Source organism: Trachypithecus francoisi, unplaced genomic scaffold (assembly GCF_009764315.1).
Source record: "Trachypithecus francoisi isolate TF-2019V2 unplaced genomic scaffold, Tfra_2.0 Contig01474, whole genome shotgun sequence".
Lineage (NCBI taxonomy): Eukaryota > Metazoa > Chordata > Mammalia > Primates > Cercopithecidae > Trachypithecus > Trachypithecus francoisi.
Genome location: NW_022681435.1, coordinates 3,473,569 through 3,487,745, shown reverse-complemented (window position 1 = coordinate 3,487,745; position 14,177 = coordinate 3,473,569). Strand labels below are relative to the sequence as shown.

Genomic DNA, 14,177 nt, shown 5'->3' with positions numbered 1-14,177 from the left:
TGAAGCTCTGCACTCATGAAACAACCCCCACCCCTTGGCAACCATCATCCTACTTTCTGTCTCTGAATCTGCCTGCTCTGCATTCCTCATATAAGTGGAATCATACAGCACGTGTCCTTCTGTGACTGGTTTATTTTACTTAGCATAATGTCTTTAAGGTTCATCCATGTCGTAGGATGCACGTGCCAGGATTTCCTTTTTAAGGCCAAATGATAGTTCCTTGTCTCTATGCCACATTTTGTGTATCCAGTTATCAGATGGCATTTGGATTGTTTCTACATCTTTGCTTTTATGAATATCGCTGTTGTGAACATGGGTCTACTGTATAAATATCTGCTCAGATTCCTGCCTTCAATTCTTTTGGGTATATACCCAGAAGTGGGATTTCTAGATCTAATGGTAATTCTATGTTTATTTTTTGAGGAACCATTATGCTATTTTCCATAGTGGCTGCACCATTTTATATTGCCACTGGCAGTGCAAAAGTGTTTCAACTCCTCCACAGCCTCATCAACACTTATTTTCTGTTTTTTGACAACTGAAAGTGAAATAATCCAAGAATAGTGTCAGGCCAGGCATGGTGGCTCACATCTGTAATCCTAGCACTTTGAGAGGCCAAGGCAGGTGGATCACTTGAGGCCAGGAGTTTGAGACCAGACTGCCTAACATGATGAAACCCCATCTCTACTAAAAATATAAAAATTAGCCAGGTGTGGTGGCGGGGGCCTGTAATCCCAGCTACTGGGAAGGCTGAGGCAGGAGAATCACTTGAACCCAGGAGAGGGAGGTTGCAGCGAGCTGAAATTGCAGCACCACACTGCAGCCTGGGCTGCAGAGCAAGACTCTGAAGGAGGGAAGGAAGGAAGGAGGGAAAGAAGGAAGGAAGGAAGGAAGGAAGGAAGGAAGGAAGGAAGGAAGGAAAGAAGGAGGGAAGGAAGGAAAGAAAGAAGGAAAGAAAGAAAGACTCCCTGGATCAGGTGGCTGCACAGTCATGGCGGAGGTGACCAAAGCCACATGTCTCTAGTTCGTTCATCTGTCCATGCCAAATGGATCATGGGAAAGGTGTTTGGGACAAAAATGCAAAAGACTGCTAAAGCAAGAGTGACCACGCCTGTTCTGGATCCCTATTTGTTAAAGTATTATAATAAGTGGAAAACCTCCTTTGTTCACGATGGCCTTTGGCAGTGCACAGCTGGGGATATCATGCTTCTCGGAGCTTTACCTGTCCGGTGAACGAAGCATGTGAAACATGAACTGGCCAAAAACGTTTTCAAAGTTGGAAAAGTCATAGATCCAGTGACAGGAAAGCCTTGTGCAGGAACTACCTACCTGGAGAGTCTGTTGAGTTCGGAAACTACCCAGCTAAGCAAAAATCTGAAAGGACTCAGTATCTCTTCAGCACAGTGAAGGAGGAGTGGAAGAAGGAGCTAAAGGGAAAGACTGACATGTTTATATTATGGAAAAAGAAATTTTTCAAAGCTTCATCGCAAACAACAACTACAACAAGAGAAGAATTGTGTCAGAGGAAGAGTAAGTTTTCCAAACTTTCTTAAATTTACTTACTTGGTCATTAAAACCCATACATTGAGTACTTATTGTGTGATGATGAGAGGTGACAACATGCTAGCAGCCCTCGCTCTCAGCACCTCCTCCAAGCAGTGGGACATTTACTGTCAGAGTGGTGAGCACCAACGGACCCCTTTCGCTTGCTATTCTGTCCTATTTTTCCTTAGAATTTCGGGGCATAATACTGGGCACCCGTCGGCCAGTTAAAAGCGACTAGCTATCCCTGCTCTCTCAAATACCAGAGGAAGCAGAACGGTTCGCTGTTCTGGACCTCAAGGATGCCTTTTTCTGTATTCCCCTGAACTCTGATTCCCAGTTTCTCTTTGCCTTTGAGGATCCCACAGACCACACGTCCCAAATTAGGCGGACAGTCTTGCTCCAAGGGTTTCGGGATAGCCCTCATCTGTTTGGTCAGGCACTGGCCCAAGATCTAGGCCACTTCTCAAGTCCAGGCACTCTGGTCCTTCAGTATGTGGATGACTTACTTTTGGCTACCAGTTCAGAAGCCTCATGCCAGCCAGCTACTCTAGATCTCTTGAACTTTCTAGCTAATCAAGGGTACAAGGTGTCTAGGTCGAAGGCCCAGCTTTGCCTACAGCAGGTCAAATATCTAGGCCTAATCTTAGCCGGAGGGACCAGGGCCCTCAGCAAGGAATGAATACAGCCTATACTGGCTTATCCTTGCCCTAAGACATTAAAACAGTTGCAGGGGTGCCTTGGAATTTTGCCAACTGTGGATCCCTGGCGAGATAGCCAGGCCCCTCTATACTCTAATCAAGGAAACCCAGCGGGCAAATATTCATTTGGTAGAATGGGAACCAGAGGCAGAAACAGCCTTCAAAACCTTAAAGCAGGCCCTAGTACAAGCTCCAGCCTTAAACCTTCCCATAGGACAAAACTTCTCTTTATATGTCACAGAGAGAGCAGGGATAGCTCTTAGAGTCCTTACTCAGACTCGTGGGAGAACCCCACAACTAGTGGCATACCTAAGGAAACTGATGTAGTAGCAAAAGGCTGGCCTCACTGTTTAAGGGTAGTTGCAGCACTAGCCGTCTTAGTGTCAGAGGCTATCAAGATAACACAAGGAAAGGATCTCACTGTCTGGACTACTCATGATGTAAATGGCATACTGGGTGCCAAAGGAAGTTTATGGCTATTAGATAACCACCTACTTAGATACCAGGTGCTACTCCTTGAGGGACCAGTGCTTCAAATACACACGTGTATGGCCCTCAACCCTGCTACTTTTCTCCCAGAGGATGGGGAACCAATCAAGCATGACTGCCAACAAATTGTAGTCCATACTTATGCCGCCCGAGATGGTCTCTTAGAATTCCCCTTAGCTAATCCTGACTTTAACCTATATACCAGTGGAAGCTCATTTGTGGAGAATGGGATACGAAGGGCAGGTTATGCCATAGTTAGTGATGTAACTATACTTGAAAGTAAGCCTTTCCCCCCAGCACCAGTGCCCAGTTAGCAGAACTAGTGGCACTTACCTGAGCCTTAGAACTGGGAAAGGGAAAAAGAATAAATGTGTATACAGATAGCAAGTATGCTTATCTAATCCTACATGCCTATGCTGCAGTATGGAAAGAAAGGGAGTTCCTAACCTCTGGGAATCCCCATTAAATACCACAAGGAAATCATGGAGTTGCTGCGTGCAGTGCAAAAACTGAAGAAGGTGGCAGTCTTACACTGCCAAAGCCATCAAAAAGGGGAAGGAGAAGGGAGAACAGCAGCATAAGCAGCTGGCAGTGGTAGCAGAAAGGAAAGAGAGAAAGAGAGGGGGGGGGAAGAGACAGAGAGAAAAAGAGGGTGTCAGAGAGAAAGAGAGAGACAATGAAGAAGTCAAAAAAGAGAGGTAGAAATAGTGAAGAAAAAACGGCGTACCCTATTCCTTTAAAAGCCCCCAGAGTAAATTTCTAAATGACTACCCAGCCAAGGCATATTCTTCTTATGTGGAACATCGGCCTATATCTGCCTCCCCACTAACTGGACAGGCACCTGCACCTTATGTCGAAATCCCAACATTAACATTGTCCCAGGAAATCAGACCTTATCAATACCCCTCAAAGCTCAAGTCTGTCAATGCAAAGCCATACAACTAATACCACTACTTACAGGGTTAGGAATGGCTACTGCTACAGGAATCAGAATAGCTGGTTTATCTACTTCATATTCCTACTACCACATGCTCTCAAAGGATTTCTCAGACAGTTTGCACTCCAACCAAGGCTTCATTTTATTTTATTTTATTGTTTTTTGAGACAGAGTCTCACTCTGTCACTCAGGCTGGAGGGCGGTGGTGCAATCACAGCTCACTGCAACCTCTGCCTCCTGGGTTCAAGCGATTCTCCTGCCTCACCCTCCTGGAGTAGCTGGGACTACAGGTGCGCACCACCATGCCTGGCTAATTTTTGTATTTTTAGTAGAGATGGGGTTTCACCATGCTGGTCAGGCTGCTCTCCAGTGCCTGACCTCATGATCCACCCACCTCGGCCTCCCAAGGTGTTGGGATTATAAGCATGAGCCACCGCGCCCAGCCAACTCCATCTTAAATAAAAAAATAAAAAATATCTTCCTTATTACCTTGGTGAACAAAGAGGAGGATATAGTATAACCACATTTCCTTGTCAGAAGCTTCATGAAGATGAGAAGAGGTTGCAGGAGGTTCAGGTTAAGTGCCAGAACGTGCATTACTCTTGGGCTGGATCTTGTGGAAGCCACTAGCTGCTCTTTCCCTTAAAAGAAACCATGTTCAGTTTGGTGAAGGTGGAGGAGCAAGGTGAAGGTGGAAGAGCAAGGCGAAGGTGGAGATGGGCTGGCCACAGAGGGGGTTCCTCAGGCATCTCTGGGGCTGCAGGCTCTGTTCCCAGCTGGCAGGGCCTTAGGGACAGGCCCTTTCCCTCTGCTGGATCTAGGACAGGTAGAAGCAGAAGCTACTCAAGTATCTCATCCACCCAGGCATTATCCTAGAGTGATTATGTTTATGAAATGTCAATCCTGAGACTTTGTTAATCGTGATATTACTGTACTGAATTCATCTTTGGCTTTCTACCAGGAATTAAAATCACTATGTGGGAGGATAATTTTTAGTCATTCCCCCCCACCATCTTTGTATATTGGAGAGATTTGGAGAGATTGGCCAACTTGGAATATCCAGGTACTGCAATACCAATCTCCTTCTTGCTGGTGTGTAGAGGGTTTGGAGTGATAGCTTCTTTCTGGTGCCTTTGAACTTGGGTGCTAGTGACTAAGTGAGTGGACCTCCTAGCAGCTCTCCTACATGATGGGAATGGTAGGAAGGTGGTAGCAACTGCCAGTCAGAGACAATTAAGCTGCAGTTGGCTTGCATGGGGCAGGACTAGGAGTTTCCTGACAGCGATGGTGGCCTGTTCTGAGTCATCCAACTACCTCTTTTTTTTTTTTTTTAAGACTGAGTCTCACTTTGTTGCCAGGGCTGGAGTGCAGTGGCACAATCTTTGCTCACCACAAGCTCCGCTTCCCGGGTTCACACCATTCTCCTGCCTCAGCCTCCCGAGTAGAGTAGCTGGGACTACAGGCTCCCGCCACCATGCCCGGCTAGTTTTTTTTTGTATTTTTAGTAGAGATGGGGTTTCATTATGTTAGTCAGGATGGTCTCCGTCTCCTGACCTCGTGATCCGCCTGCCTTGGCCTCCCAAAGTGCTGGGATTACAGGCGTGAGCCACCATGCCTGGCCCTTCCTGGTTTCTTTGATAACCACTTGCCATGACTTACCAGATTATCTGTCAGGGATTAAAGGATCACAAGGTGATTTTTGAAAAATTTTCAGTGAATATTTACTTAGTTACTACTATTGGAGCTACCACCTTAGATTGAAATTTTGCCTAGGGAAGGTCCCTGGAGTCATAAATATCTTGCCTAGAGGTTGATAAATTTACTGCAGTAATTTACCCCAGTTAAAGTTGAGTCTTTAAAGGAAAGCTAGACTTTAGGACCTAGGGTGGTAGATGAATACTTCTGTCTTGGAAAACAGAGAAAGAAAGGGAAGCAAGCCATGGTGGGATCTATGGATTTCTTTTTTTTTTTTTTTGAGTCTCGCTCTGTCGCCCAGGCTGGAGTGCAGTGGCGCCATCTCAGCTCACTGCAACCTCCACCTCCCAGGTTCAAGTGATTCTCCTGCCTCAGTCTCCCAAGTAGCTGGGACTACAGGGGGGCGCCACCACGCCCGGCTAAGTTTTGTATTTTTAGTAGAGATGGGGTTTCACCATGTTGGCCAGGATGGTCTTAATCTCTTGACCTCGTGATTCTCCTGCCTCAGCCTCCCAAAGTCCTGGGATTACAGGCGTAGGCCACTGCGACCAGCCTATGGATTTCTTTAAAAAGTTTTCCAGGAAAATGATTTATACACAGACATAAGACATAAATATTTCTCTACTTGCAAACAGTTGCCTGAGAAGTGACTTCTAGTGATTATAGGAGATATTGCTAAGTGGAAAAAGCAAAGTGCAAAAGAACATATATATTCTACTTTCATAAAAGAAAAAAGGAAACATGGAAAAATATAACCATCTTCTTCTTTTTTTTTTTTTTTTTTGAGACGGAGTTTTGCTCTTGTTGCCCAGGCTGGAGTGCAATGGCACAATCTTGGCTCACCACAACCTCTGCCTCCTGAGTTCAAGCAATTCTCCTGCCTCAGCCTCCCAAGGAGCTAGGATTACAGGCATGCGCCGCCATGCCCGGCTAATTTTGTATTTTTTTTTTTTAGTAGAGACAGAGTTTCTCCATGTTGGTCAGGTTGGTCTCAAACTCCTGACCTTAGGTGATCTACCCACCTCAGCCTCCCAAAGTGCTGGGATTACAGGAGTGAGCCACCACGCCTGGCCTATCTTCTTATCTTTATAAAACACACAGAAAGGATAAACAGAAAACAGTAAAGCCGGTTACCAACAAAGGGTGGGTGGGAACAAGGAGAAGGGATTATGTGAGGAAGGTTACTTTTCTGAGACACCCTTTTGCATAGTTTTGGCTTTGGGGAGCCTATGTCCTACATATTCAAAAATAAATTTAAATCAAGGATGGGGCCAGACTCGGTGGCTCATGCTTATAATCTCAGCACTTCGGGAGACTGAGGTGGGAGGATCGTTTGAGCTGAGGACCAAATGCTCCTCCCACTCAAGACCAACCTGAGCTACATAGTGAGACCCCCATCCCTATTTTTTAAAGTTATATTTAAATATCAGTATATATATATATAATAGGGACAGGGGAAACCCTAAAACTGAGAGCAACTTGAAATGAAGAAACCCAATTGTATTTCAAATGAATTCCATAACCACAGTGAGGAGGGGAAAAACAGAAATAATCCAGGGAGCTATGAACACAGTATTCTATGATATATGCTCCATCTTGTCTAAAGTTGGGTGATGAGGGACACTTGCAAAGAAATTTTAAACTCTTACAGTATACTTTATGTAGTGATACTGGCAAAGCAACTCTGAAACAGTTTTAGATGCATTTTAGCACTGAGCAAATGAGTTATTGTTTTGGAGAGCCAGGGTTCTCACTAAGAAAGAAGGAACATATAGATACGAAATGGGAGATGGGGGAAAAGAACACTGTGGGAATCAATTGGAATTGGAGGAATAGGTATGAACTGATTTCTGAAATACATGCATGTGTAAGTATTCCCATGTAGCATGTGTGTGTGCATAAGTGTATATGTATGTGTGTGTGTATATATTTTTTACTTAGCTCTGTCCACCAAAGGACCAAGAAGCAAAGCCACCCCACTAGTAACAAGCACATCAAGTGCCAAGATCTTGGTCTCTATTATCATTTCCCATTCAAAGGAACTGGGGCTACCAGAAGAAATGGCTGATTAAAGGCTGGGGCAGGAGAGGTACAACTTGAGCCTGGAACATCTTGTTATTGTCACACGGTATGGACATGCTGAAAGAATAACGGGAGCCTGTCACAAGGACATGTGCTAGCTTGAAAGTGCTTTTATTGGCCAAACCAGGGACCATGTGGACACCAAAATAATTATGGACAGTAAGGAATTACATGCCATTGGAAAAAAATAGGAATTTACACATCCATATTGATTACTAACTAATAAGTGGAAAGTAGGGAGGCTATGCTTACAGCGGCATGCCCAGGCTGACTAATATGCGTGGAGGGAATGGGTGCTGTGAAATTGTCCTTTCATGGCCATTGTAGTAGAGACTGGATCAGGGGAGTACCGTCCATGAATGTCACGTTTAGGAGGAAATTGTGATAAGGAACGGGACATTTGCGATGTCTTAAAAGTGTCTCCCCACAAATTACAAGTTCAAAAAATATATACGGTGGAGAAATCAAACAACATGTTAACCACATGACCAAAGTATAAAATCAAAATGCAATCACCACCAAGGGGCGGAGACCTCATGTGCCTCCAGATGTCACATCTGAAAGGACACAGCATCACCTATGTGATGTTCCAGCAAGAACAGAGACCTTGAATTCAATCCCAAGGAAATGACCGAGAAAGCCCAAAGGTGGGAGGTTCTGTTTAAAAAGAGAGAGAGAGAGAGAAGGAATACCCTAATCTTTTAATGTCAGTGTTGTAAATGGCAAATACAGGTTGTGGAGGCCGGGCGCAGTGGCTCACGCCTGTAATCTCAGTATTTTGGGAGGCCTGTGGGGAAAAGAAAGAGACATCAGACTGTTACTGTGTCTATATAGAAAGAAGTAGACATAAGAGACTCCATTTTGTTCTGTATTTGAGATGCTGTTAATCTGTGACCCTACCCCCAACCCCAAGGTGGGACGTGCTAGCGGCAATGCTACTCTTTATGCACTGAAAAGGTTTATGGAGATGTTTACATATGGATATCAAGGCACAGCACTTTTCCTTAAACTTATGTCACAGAGATCTTTATTCATATGTCTTTCTGCTGACCTTCTCGCTACTATGATCCTATTATCCTGCCACTTCCCTTTTCTAAGATGGTAAAGATAATGATCAATAAATACTGAGGGAACTCAGAGACCGGTGCCGGCGCGTGTCCTCTGTGTGCTGAGTGCCGGTCCCCTGGGCCCACTTTTTCTTTCTCTATACTTTGTCTCTGTGTCTCATTTCTTTTTCAAGTCTCTCGTTCCACCTAACGAGAAACGCCCACAGGTGTAGAGGGGCAGGCCACCCCTTCAGAGGCCAAGGTGGGCAGATCGCCTGTGGTCAGGAGTTAGAGACCAGCCTGGCCAACATGGTAAAACCCTGTCTCTACTAAAAATATAGAAATTAGTTGGGCATAGTGGCAGGCACCTGTAATCCCAGCTACTTGGGAGGCTGAGGCACAAGAATAGCTTGAACCCAGGAGGTGGAGGTTGCAGTGAGCCAAGATCATGCCACTGCACTCCAGCCTGGGAGATAGAGCTAAACTCAGTCTCATATATATATATATATATATGTTGTGGAAATGTTTCAGATTAAAGGCCATGGCTACTTAAAGTTACACCTGATTCTAGACTGGATCCGGGCTAGAGGAAAAATAATACTATAATTGCTATCATTGGGTCAATGACAAAATCAGACTATTAGATAACTGTGAATGTTATTGTTAATGTTAAATTGTCTAAAGTTGATAATTCTATGGTGGTTATGTAAGAGAATGTGAGAGACTACCCCTGAAGTATTTAGGGGTAAGGGGGATAATGAACCACGTAACTTAAGCTCAAATGGTTCAGCAGGGAGTCTGGTGTCTGGGTGCACACAAGCCCTCCTCATCTGTCTGTCCCTGGCAGTGCTGCGCTGTTAATTATCTTATGGCTGGGGACTGGATTGAATTGGAATCACACTGCTGTGACTCTGTAGAGAACAGGAGAGAATATGGGATTCTCTGTTTTCAAGACCTGGAAACAATTAGAATATTGATCACCTCTAACTGCTTTTTAAACAGTTAAAAGTTAAAAGCTCCCTTTGGGAGTTTGCCTATGTAAACTTAAGTGAGGCCAGGCAGCTGACCAGAAAGGGAGACCAGCCTGGGATTCACCGATAATGACTACATCAGTCAGTCAACACACAAATAATCAAGAATTAAATTAATTAAGCAGTCAATGTGAAACTTTCAAAACCGCAGGACATTTTATCAAGGGTTTTAATTTTTTTTATTTTTACAAATGGAATGCTTCATGAATTTGTTTGTCATCCTTGCGCAAAGGCCATGCTAATCTTGTCTACGTTATTTCAATGTTAGTATATGTGCTGCTGAAGCAAGCACATATCAAGGATTTTTTTTTTTATCTTGGTAGAGAAAAAATTAAAAGATTCAGCATCTGTTATAATCTTTCCCTTCCCAAATGTTGATGTTGTTATATAATGCATGAATTTTACCATTTATGTAGGATGCCAGCATTAAAACCATTTAATAAGGCAATTCTGATGGGAGTGTAACATGAATATATGAATACGCTCAGCTCTGGGTTCTCCAATGCACAATCATACATTGTTGGTAAACAACCTGAGACTATTTTAGGCTGGCCGGTGTAATGTGTCTCTTACTGGCAAGATATACACTGGATATTGTGGCAGAGGTGTCAGATATAAAGACAATTTCTATTTCTCAAAAAAACAAACACCATAAACAAAAACACTTTATCATTCTGAAAATTCCCATATTTACTCACTATGCAAAGATACCAACTCTAAGATGTTTTGTTCGTATTATATTCGAAATTCTAGAGTTTGGGGTTTGTGACATGTTTCAGGAGATCTGAAAAAGGCAGTAATGGATACACCCCAGGCTGCTTTGCTCTGAGCAGCTGGTAGAGTAAAATATTTAATGTCTCTCTCACTACTAGGGTGACATTTTCCTGTGGCCTGAGCACAGTAGGTTACGAGTTAGGTATTTCCCTTGCTATTAATGATTCAACACACGAAAGTAAATTTGAGCCCCGGCGTAGGCTGTAGTAACTTCTCAACTGTCCCTGAAGTGTCAATTTGGTGATATGTTTCTTCTCCTAGTATTTAGTTCTCTCACATAAGAATAACAACAGCTAATATTTACTGAGACTTCCTTTGGGTCAAGCTCTATTCCAGAGCTTTCCATATATTGAATCATTTTATCCTCACAGCAGCTGTAAAAGGCAGCTGCTATTGTTTTTATTCATTTTACAGATGATAAACTGAGGAACAGCAATATTACTTCATAATCTTTTTTTTTTTTTTTTTTTTTTTTTTTTGAGACAGAGTCTCACTCTGTCACCCAGGCTGGAGTGCAGTGGTGCGATCTTGGCTCACTGCAACCTCCCCCTCCAGGGTTCAAGCAATTCTCCTGCCTCAGCCTCCTGAGTAGCTGGGATTACAGGCATGTGCCACCATGCCTGGCTAAGTTTTGCATTTTTAGTGGAGACAGGGTTTTACCATGTTGGCCAGGCTGGTCTCAAACTCTTGACTTCAAGTGATCCACCTGCCTCAGGCTCCTGAAGTGCTAGGATTACAGGCGTGAGCCACTGAGCCAGGCTGAAACTGATTCTTAAAAGAAAAAAATTGTAATGCACAAAAAAAACAAGTAAATGCTAAATATTCCTGTTTAATCAAAGAGCAAATATGCCTCCTCAAGTCCAATGCAAATGGAGTGGCCCCAACTCATAAAACATGGTTTTCTATAACACTTTCATTTTATTAAATATTCAAGTGTATCTCTCTTTTTTTTTTTTTTTTTTGAGACAGAGTCTTGTTCTGTCTATAGCCCAGGGTGGTGTGTAGTGGTGTGATCTTGGCTCACTGAAACCTCCGCCTCCCAGGTTCAAGCAATTCTTCTACCTCAGCTTCCCGAGTAGCTGGGACTACAGGAATGCACCACCACAACCAGCTAATTTTTGTATTTTTAGTAGAGATAGGGTTTCACCATGTTGACCAAGCTGGTCATGAACTCCTGACCTTAGGTGATCCACCTGCTTCGGCCTCCCAAAGCACTGGGATTACAGGCATGAGCCACTGTGCCCGGCCTATATTTCGTTTTTTAAAATAATCTCCTGCTAACTGTCTATGAAAAAATTATTTAATATCTGAGTTTTCAAGATGGAGCCAATGGCTGCACAAAGCATGTGTTCCCTTCAGAGCCTGTGTTAGTGATTAGTACACATGTGCCTTACACAATGGTGACCTAATGTTAATACACTGGTTTAGCCCTGCTAATTTTTACATTTTTCTGTAGAGCTGTGGTTTCACCGTATTGCCCAGCCTGGTCTCCTAAGCTCATGGGATCCTCCTGCTTTGGCCTCCCAAAGTGCTGGGTTACAGGTGTGAGCCACAGGCATAACCCAAAATTCCTTATTGATAGCCTAAATTACTAATGTTTAAACCATAACATGCGTTGATAATATTTATTTTCTTATTCTATTTTATTTTTTGAGATAGTCTTGCTCTCACACCCAGGCTGAAGTGCAGTGGCACAATCTCTCCTCACTGCAACCTCTGCCTCCTGGGCTCAAGCGATTCTTGTGCCTCGGACTCCCAAGTAACTGGGATTACAGCAGGTGTGCACCACCACGTCCGGCTAAACTTTTTGTATTTTGAGTAGAGACAGGGTTTCACCATGTTGGCCAGCCTGGTCTTGAAATCCTAGTTTCAAGTGTTCCACCTGCCTTGGCCTCCCAAAGTGCTCAGATTACAGGCGTGAGCGACCGTGCCCAAGCCAAACATTGATAATATTTAAATACTCATGTGAAACATGCATAAAGTTAGCTGTCATGGTTAGTGCAACATTGTTTCTGTGCGTGAGGTTTGAGCTTTGGAAAACGAAGACACAAATTCACTGTAGACAGGTCTCTTAAGATGAAGGAGGAAAAGAGTACGTTGGACTTTGAGGATGGGTGGGGCCATAGCCAGAATGAGCCTAGGAACAGACATGCGAGGCAGGCCTAGCTGAGGAGCACTTGGAGGTGACCTGTTTTGTGGCCCAAACACCAGCTTTTGATCTTGAGTGTAGCTCAGTTTTTCATTGATGAGTATTGCAAAAGAGCCTATGTCACAACACTGAAATATTTGAAAGGATGGCATCATATAAATCCAGAGCACAGTCTATTCAGAGCGCTTTTAAAATATCTTTGAAAATATTTTAATTAGCTCCAGATATCTAATAGTAAAGTTCAAATCCATGTGACATTTAAAGACTTTTCAGTAATTTTCTTTGAGTTGTGCAGTGTGCAGGTACTCCTGATTTATTTCTGACTGCTGATTTAGGGACTATTTAAACCCCTAGTTTATTCTGTCTTTCTTTCTTTCTTTTCTTTCTTTTTTTTTTTGAGATGGAGTCTCATTTGTGTTGCCCAGGCTGGAGTGCAGTGGCATGATCTTGGCTTACCACAACCTTCACCTCCCAGGTTCAAGGGATTTTCGTACTTCAGCCTCCCAAGTAGCTGGGATTACAGGCTCACGCCACCATGCCCGGCAAATTTTTGTATTTTTAGTAGACATGGGGATTCACTATGTTGGCCAGGCTGGTCTCAAACTCCTGACCTCAAGTGATCCTCCCAACTTGGCCTCCCAAAGTGCTGAGATTACAGGCGTGAACCACTGCACCTGGCCCTAAACCCCTAGTTTATCCTTAATGTTCTTCTCTCTATTCTTATACTAATTCCATTTTTTCCCTTTCTTTTTGAAAAGAGCTTGGGAAGTTAGGAGGATCAATGTGTTAAAATATCAAGTTCAGACCAGTTAGATTTGCTAGTGTTGGGAATTTATCACCGGCATTGATTTATTGATGGACAGCCGAGGGTTTGCTCACAAGAGGGGAGGTGGGGTGGGAAGGAGATGAGTTGCTGGAAGGGAGAGAATCCTCTAGACAATTCAGCCAGAGCTTGCTTTCTCCCCAGACCTACAGGGGACAATGACAGTGAGCTCTGTTTCCTAAATAATGGATCAATCTTCCTGACTCAACTCGGAGTTCTATAGGGAGTCTTCACCTAAATCAGGTTAATTTGGGGGTAAGTTTTCAGGTTAGTAACATGTTGAATATATAAGAGCTTATAATAGCATTAATTGAGTAAGATAAAAGTTATAAATAGTAATTTGATAACAATAAAGTTAGAGAGGATTGTTTTCTTTATCACTGGAGTCCAGTTGCGTTCAAGAAAGTCATTTTCTCTTTATAGAAGATGCAGGTTGATTGACGTCTAGGTCTATGGAGAAGGGGAAATGTAGAAAAGCAAAAAATATGCAAACATTTTGGTTGGCTTTACATTGTATTTTATGTTAGAATCATATGTATATATATTCTCTGTACTACTTGCCTCTGTGGGGCAGGGACTGGAGATGGAGTGAGCATTACTCAATCAAACCCAAGCCCTCATCACCATGTGCTACTGCACCCATGAAAGTACACAGAGATTTTAAAGGGGAAGCAAACATTGGTTGAGAGGAGAAAATATCACAGCAGAAAACGGTCTAGAATACATTAGCATTTTTCCTGGGGTCATGCGTTTTTTAAGAGGTGGAGCAGAAAGCGTCTTTAATGGGCACTTCTTTGAAACTCCAAAACATTTCAAAGATGTTTTAATACACGTTGGATACTTTTACAGGTGTACCTTTTCTCTTAAATGCAAATCAAAATAGATGTTTGCACAAGGCCTGCATGAGT

The 14,177-nt window shown here is 43.3% G+C and overlaps 1 protein-coding gene, 1 non-coding gene and 1 pseudogene across 6 annotated transcripts in view; 2 read left to right on the top strand and 1 right to left on the bottom strand.

Moving 5' to 3' along the window:
• ATP8B1 (ATPase phospholipid transporting 8B1) overlaps positions 1-14,177 on the top strand; it is a 149,103-nt gene that overhangs the window by 38,776 nt on the left and 96,150 nt on the right. The window lies entirely within an intron of this gene.
• LOC117099191 lies at positions 947-1,462 on the top strand (annotated as a pseudogene).
• Positions 9,709-9,815, bottom strand: LOC117062617. Its single transcript, XR_004428458.1, has one exon. It is a non-coding gene; the product is annotated as a U6 spliceosomal RNA (small nuclear RNA).